The sequence below is a fragment of the Bufo gargarizans genome, chromosome 3, assembly GCF_014858855.1.
Source record: "Bufo gargarizans isolate SCDJY-AF-19 chromosome 3, ASM1485885v1, whole genome shotgun sequence".
Taxonomy (NCBI): Eukaryota; Metazoa; Chordata; class Amphibia; order Anura; family Bufonidae; genus Bufo; species Bufo gargarizans.
In genome coordinates, this window is record NC_058082.1 from 40,019,964 (window position 1) to 40,027,130 (window position 7,167).

The 7,167-nt window shown below is 43.8% G+C and overlaps 1 non-coding gene across 1 annotated transcript; it reads right to left on the reverse strand.

Moving 5' to 3' along the window:
• Window positions 1-1,886: 1,886 nt before the first annotated feature.
• On the reverse strand, window positions 1,887-2,084 carry LOC122933581. Its single transcript, XR_006388519.1, has one exon. It is a non-coding gene; the product is annotated as a U2 spliceosomal RNA (small nuclear RNA).
• Window positions 2,085-7,167: the final 5,083 nt, after the last annotated feature.

A 7,167-nucleotide genomic window follows, 5' to 3' on the forward strand; every position in this document is an offset into this window, starting at 1 on the left:
ACGAGTACTGTCTGCTCGTCACTGATGTCCTCCTCAACGGTCTGGGTCAGGAGCCTGACCGCTCGCAACACCAGCTCCAACTCCACTCTCCTCATCACTACTTGCCCGCCTACCGGAGGAAGCAGTGGATGTCTCCTTAACATCTTGGCTGGCCAGTAGCTGCTGACTGTCCTCTAGTAGCTTGTCCTCGCTGTATAGTGGAGCTGAGCCAACAAGCATATATTACTTCTCTGGCTGAGGGAACAGAAAAGGACAGAGGCAGGTTGAGGAAGGTGAGGGCACATGGTCTGCTCCCGGGCCATGCCAACTAAGCGTTGTGTCTGACGAACCCACGACTCCTGGCTGGGGGTGTCTGATGTCACTTGGGAAAAAGTGGATGACCGAATCAACCATTCAAGAACCGCTGGGTTGCTGGTCAAGACACGACCGCTAAATGACACCGGAAGCCTAGCCCTCTAGCTGTGACTCCTGCTGCCACGCCCCCTTACTCTGCTGCGACCTGTGCCTGCGCCAGAAACATTTAGGTCTCTGCCTGTGCAGGGCCTGGCACTTCTCTGTCTGGCATACTGTTAGATCAAATAAATAAATAAAAAGGAAATTAAAACACTTCACCACACAACGGCTAATAAGCCTATTTTTGTTTTTCCACTAATACACTCCACAAAAGTCTTTAGAACAAATAACTGCACCGCTAAAAAGGCATATATATATATATTTTTTCCACTAATACATGCCAAAAATGGCTTTAGAACATGCAAATCCACTGCTGAATTGCAAATATATATTTTTTGGCACTAATTCATACCAAAAAGGGCTTTAGAACATATAACTGCATCGCTGAACGGCAAATAGGCCCTTATTTTTTTCCACTTATACACGCCACAAAAGGCTTTAGAACGTATAACTGCACCGCTGTTATATATTTTTGCCACTAATATAAGGCAAAAAAGGGCTGTAATTTTCGCACTTCACCACACAACAGCTAATAAGACCTTTTTTCCCAGTGATACAAGCCAAAAAATGCTATAGAACATATACTGTAACTGCACCGAACATGGGCAAATAAGATGAAGAAATATTTCCTTGTAATAAACCCTGTTAATGACTGTGTCAAACAGCACTTGCACCCCAATATCAAGATTGGTTTGCTGGAATTACAGTGCTCTATAATGGCAATTTGAATACCCAGTCAGTGCAGCAAGGTATAATAGGATTGTTCCTATTACCCAGTCTGTACCCTACCCTACTGAACCCTGTTCTTCTTCAATACTGTGGAATGATTCCTCCCTATCCATTCCCAGAACTTCTATACAGCAAAATAAAAGTTTTAGGCCTCTTTCACACGGGTGTCACGTTTTGACTCAGGATGCGTTCCGGGTGCATTGCAGCAAACCTGCGCGAGTAGGTACGCAATTTCAGTCAGTTTTTACTGCGATTGCATTCCGTTGTTCAGTTTTTATTGCGCGGATGCAATCCAGGTTCTGTAGATGTAATTATTTTCCCTTATAACATGGTTATAAGGGAAAACAATAGCATTCTTAATACAGAATGCTTAGTAAAATAGGTCTGGAGGGGTTAACAAAAAATAATAAATAATTTAACTCACCTTAATCAACTTGTTCGCGCAGCCCGGTTTATCTTCTTTCCTCAGGACCTGGGTAAAGGACCTTTGATGACATCACTGCGCTCATCAAATTGTCCATCACATGATCCATCACCATGGTGATGGATCATGTGACGGACCATGTGACGAGCACAGTGAAGTCACCACAGGTCCTTTTCCTCAAAGAATAAGAAAGAAGAGAAGCCGGGCTGCGCGAACAAGTGGATGAGGTGAGTTAAATTAATATTATTTTTAGCCCCTCCAGACCTATTTTCTGTATTAAGAATGCTATTATTTTCCCTTATAACCATGTTATAAGGGAAAATAATATTGATTGGGTCTCCATCCCGATCGTCTCCTAGCAGCCGTGCGTGAAAATCGCACTGCATCCGCACTTGCTTGTGGATGCTTGCGATTTATTATTATTTTTTTTTAAGAACAGATACTACACTTGATCTTAGCCAAAAGGCCGAGAAGCGCACTTAGATGGGGCCTGCGTTGCTTGAAAAACGCACAAAAAAGAGCATGCTGCGAATTTCATGCAATGCACAAGTGATGCGTAAAAATCACCGCTCATGTGCACAGCCCCATAGAAATTAATGGGTCCGGATTCAGTGCGGGTGCAATGCGTTCACCTCACGCCTGATGACCAGGGGCGTAGCTATAGAGGAAGCAGGGGAAGCGGCTTCTTTGGGGCCCTGACCCAAAAAGGGCCCATCCAGGAGGAGGAGGACTAAAAGATTTTGTCAGGGCCCCCTCAACAGTATTACACAATGACAGTATAGACAGTGTAGGAAACGGATGGAACAGCTGCCGGGCCTGGTCTGAGAGAGCAATCTTTACTAGCCACAAAAATGGGGGCGGCATGAAAGGAAGGGGGTTTCAAAAAAATTATTGGGGGAGGGGGGCCCCATTCAAAAATTTGCTATTTATAGGGCTGTGACATCACAGGGCTGGCCAGTTGCTGATTGGCTGCATGCATGGCATTATGTTCCTTGCTCCATGTCCTAACATGTTCAGAAGCCATTTTAGGAAAAAATTTGATTCTTTACCACGAAGCGTGAGGAAATTCGGATTCGGTGTGAATCGCATTTTTCCTGAAATTCGGATCGAATTCCACTTCGTCAACTTCGGTTCGTTCATCTCTAACGGCCGTGGATCCGCAAAACACAGGTACTGGCCATGTGTATACTGCATCAATTCAATAGGTCCGCAATCCGCATGTTGTGGACATGTCCTGTCTCTTTTGCGGTGTGGTAGCACGGACCCAGAAGCACACGAATGGGTTTCCTAGGTCTTGCACCATCTTTTCATATGTAGATAGATAGATAGTTAAAGAGATAGATGATGGATGGATGGATTAGATAGATTTTTCTATCAGTTTCTCTTCCCTGGGATGGAATTGCAGTTGTCTGGGAATGGTCACTGATGTCCGGTGTACGGTGTGTGTGTTCCAGATATCATTGGATGACTGTCTGGAAAGACTCCAGTATGTCTGCTATACATATAGAAATCTATTATATACTAAGCCCCTTGAAACTAGATTTTGGCGCTGCAGCCTAATGGCTTCTGCAGCTGTGACTGTTTTGTCATTAGCTTGTGCTGTCAACAGATACATATGGACAAACAACGGAAATACATACATTTAAGCCAAGGAAGATATCTGTGGAGGAAATGCAATTGTATAACATACTGTGTATGAGAACAAGTATGGTAATCAGATGATGTGAACCTGTTAGCAATTATTTAAAGGGGTTGTCTAGATGGTAAGGCAACCTGAAGTAGTTGTGGCTTTAGAAACCTCAGCAATAACTGTGGGGAAAAAAAGCTGCAGTCTGTGGCGTACATAGAGAAGTACGGGCCCCATAGCCAGGATCAAACCAGGTCCCCCACACATGACAGAAGGGTTTCCACTTAAACCCCTTTCATTGACCTGTGGGTCATTTTTTCCACTGCTTCATTTGCTAAAAGTTGTTCCTTTAGAGCAGGGATAGGGAACCTTTTTGCTGGCGAGGGCCATTTGGATATTTGTAACATCATTCACTGGCCATACAAAATTCTCAACTGTATTTTGTCAAACATATAATTGACTTAGGGGTAAGTTACAGAAATTGCGCTTTAATTTAAAAAAATCTAAAGCGCTGTATTTTGCAGCACAAATGGCACCTGCACTATATACAGGTCCTTCTCAAAAAATTAGCATATTGTGATAAAGTTCATTATTTTCTGTAATGTACTGATAAACATTAGACTTTCATATATTTTAGATTCATTACACACCAACTGAAGTAGTTCAAGCCTTTTATTGTTTTAATATTGATGATTTTGGCATACAGCTCATGAAAACCCAAATTTCCTATCTCAAAAAATTAGCATATCATGAAAAGGTTCTCTAAACGAGCTATTAACCTAATCATCTGAATCAACTAATTAACTCTAAACACCTGCAAAAGATTCCTGAGGCTTTTAAAAACTCCCAGCCTGGTTCATTACTCAAAACCGCAATCATGGGTAAGACTGCCGACCTGACTGCTGTCCAGAAGGCCATCATTGACACCCTCAAGCAAGAGGGTAAGACACAGAAAGAATTTTCTGAACAAATAGGCTGTTCCCAGAGTGTTGTATCAAGGCTCCTCAGTGGGAAGTCTGTGGGAAGGAAAAAGGGTGGCAGAAAACGCTGCACAACGAGAAGAGGTGACCGGACCCTGAGGAAGATTGTGGAGAAGGACCGATTCCAGACCTTGGGGGACCTGCGGAAGCAGTGGACTGAGTCTGGAGTAGAAACATCCAGAGCCACCGTGTACAGGCGTGTGCAGGAAATGGGCTACAGGTGCCGCATTCCCCAGAAACAGCGGCAGAAGCGCCTGACCTGGGCTACAGAGAAGCAGCACTGGACTGTTGCTCAGTGGTCCAAAGTACTTTTTTCGGATGAAAGCAAATTTTGCATGTCATTCGGAAATCAAGGTGCCAGAGTCTGGAGGAAGACTGGGGAGAGGGAAATGCCAAAATGCCTGAAGTCCAGTGTCAAGTACCCACAGTCAGTGATGGTCTGGGGTGCCATGTCAGCTGCTGGTGTTGGTCCACTGTGTTTTATCAAGGGCAGGGTCAATGCAGCTAGCTATCAGGAGATTTTGGAGCACTTCATGCTTCCATCTGCTGAAAAGCTTTATGGAGATGAAGATTTCATTTTTCAGCACGACCTGGCACCTGCTCACAGTGCCAAAACCACTGGTAAATGGTTTACTGACCATGGTATTACTGGGCTCAATTGGCCTGCCAACTCTCCTGACCTGAACCCCATAGAGAATCTGTGGGATATTGGGAAGAGAAAGTTGAGAGACGCAAGACCCAACACTCTGGATGAGCTTAAGGCCGCTATCGAAGCATCCTGGGCCTCCATAACACCTCAGCAGTGCCACAGGCTGATTGCCTCCATGCCACGCCGCATTGAAGCAGTCATTTCTGCAAAAGGATTCCCGACCAAGTATTGAGTGCATAACTGAACATAATTATTTGAAGGTTGACTTTTTTTGTATTAAAAACACTTTTCTTTTATTGGTCGGATGAAATATGCTAATTTTTTTAGATAGGAATTTTGGGTTTTCATGAGCTGTATGCCAAAATCATCAATATTAAAACAATAAAAGGCTTGAACTACTTCAGTTGTGTGTAATGAATCTAAAATATATAAAAGTCTAATGTTTATCAGTACATTACAGAAAATAATGAACTTTATCACAATATGCTAATTTTTTGAGAAGGACCTGTATATTACATATAGTAAGTGCACCATTTTGACCACACACAGCAGTCTAATTTTTAAGTTCAGAATGTTACTTATTTAGTTCTTTATTTGGCATTAACTCCTTAAGGATCCAGGACGAGAATGCTCGTCCTAAAGGACCGGTACTTTGCGCCCCAGGATGAGCATTCTAGTCCTGCGGTCCTTCTCTTGCCCCACGTGCGGTGCCGCGATCAGCGGCAGAGATCCGACTGTTACTGACAGCCGGATCCTTACTGCATCCACCAGCATCGGTAATAACGCCGATGGCTGTGGATTAACCCCTCATATGCCGCAGTCAGCACTGACAGCGGCATATGTGAAGTTTGTGCTCCCTCACCTTAGCCATTGGGTCCCTGTGCTGCTGTGGCGGGGACCGATGGTTGCCATGGCAGTCCCAAGTCATTCCAAGGCCTTGGGGCCCGACATGTACGGAGGCCTATAAGGGCCAAGCCCCCAGTCTGGATCTCATAGGCAAACTATCAGTATATTGCACTGTGTAATACACCGATAGTCAATGCAGTACAATACAGATGTATTGTGCTGCATTGAAACAGGGATCAGACCCTGTAATGTTAAAGTCCCAGAGTGGGACAAAAAATAAACTGAAAAAAGAAGTCAAAAAATAAAGTAAAAAAAATAAAAAATTAAAAGTTTCAAATATAAAAAAAAGGGTCCTTTTCCCAAAATAAAGTTAAAAAAAATCATAATAAATTGGGAAAAAAATGAAAAGTAGACATATTAGGTATCGCCGCATCCGCATCGACCGACTCTATAAAAATATCACATTACCCTCAGATGAACACCGTCAAAAAACTAAAATAATAACTGTGATAATTATTATTTTTTTTGTCACCTTACATCACTAAAAGTGCAAAACCAAGCAATCAAAAAGGCGTATGCCCCCCAAAATCCTGCAACAAAAATGAGCCCCTACCTAAGAAAATCACCCAAAAAAAAAAAACTAGAGAGACACTAAAACATGATTTTTTTTGTTTTAAAAATGCATTTATTGTGTTAATTGTAGGGATGAGCGAACTCGAAATGTATAGTTCGGGTTCGTACCGAATTTTGGGGTGTCCGTGACACGGACCCGAACCCGGACATTTTCGTAAAAGTCCGGGTTCGGGTTCGGTGTTCGTCGCTTTCTTGGCGCTTTTGTGACGCTTTCTTGGCGCTTTTTGAAAGGCTGCAAAGCAGCCAATCAACAAGCGTCATACTACTTGCCCCAAGAGGCCATCACAGCCATGCCTACTATTGGCATGGCTGTGATTGGCCAGAGCACCATGTGACCCAGCCTCTATTTAAGCTGGAGTCACATAGCGCCGCCCGTCACTCTGCTCTGATTAGCGTAGGGAGAGGTTGCGGCTGCGACAGTAGGGCGAGATTAGGCAGATTAACTCCTCCAAAGGACTTGATTATTGATCGATCTGCAGCTGTGGGTCATTGAGCTGCTGATACTCAATTGCTCACTGTTTTTAGGCTGCCCAGACCGTTTGTCAGTCACATTTTTCTGGGGTGATCGGCGGCCATTTTGTGTCTTGTGGTGCGCCAGCACAAGCTGCGACCAAGTGCATTTAACCCTCAATGGTGTGGTTGTTTTTTGGCTAAAGCCTACATCAGGGTGAAGCTGTCACACCAAGTGCATTTAACCAGCAATAGTCTGTTTATTTTTTGGCCATATACTACATCAGGGGCAAGCTGCGCCTGTCACCAAGTGCATTTAACCCTCAATGGTGTGGTTGTTTTTTGGCTAAAGCCTACATCAGGGTGAAGCTGTCAC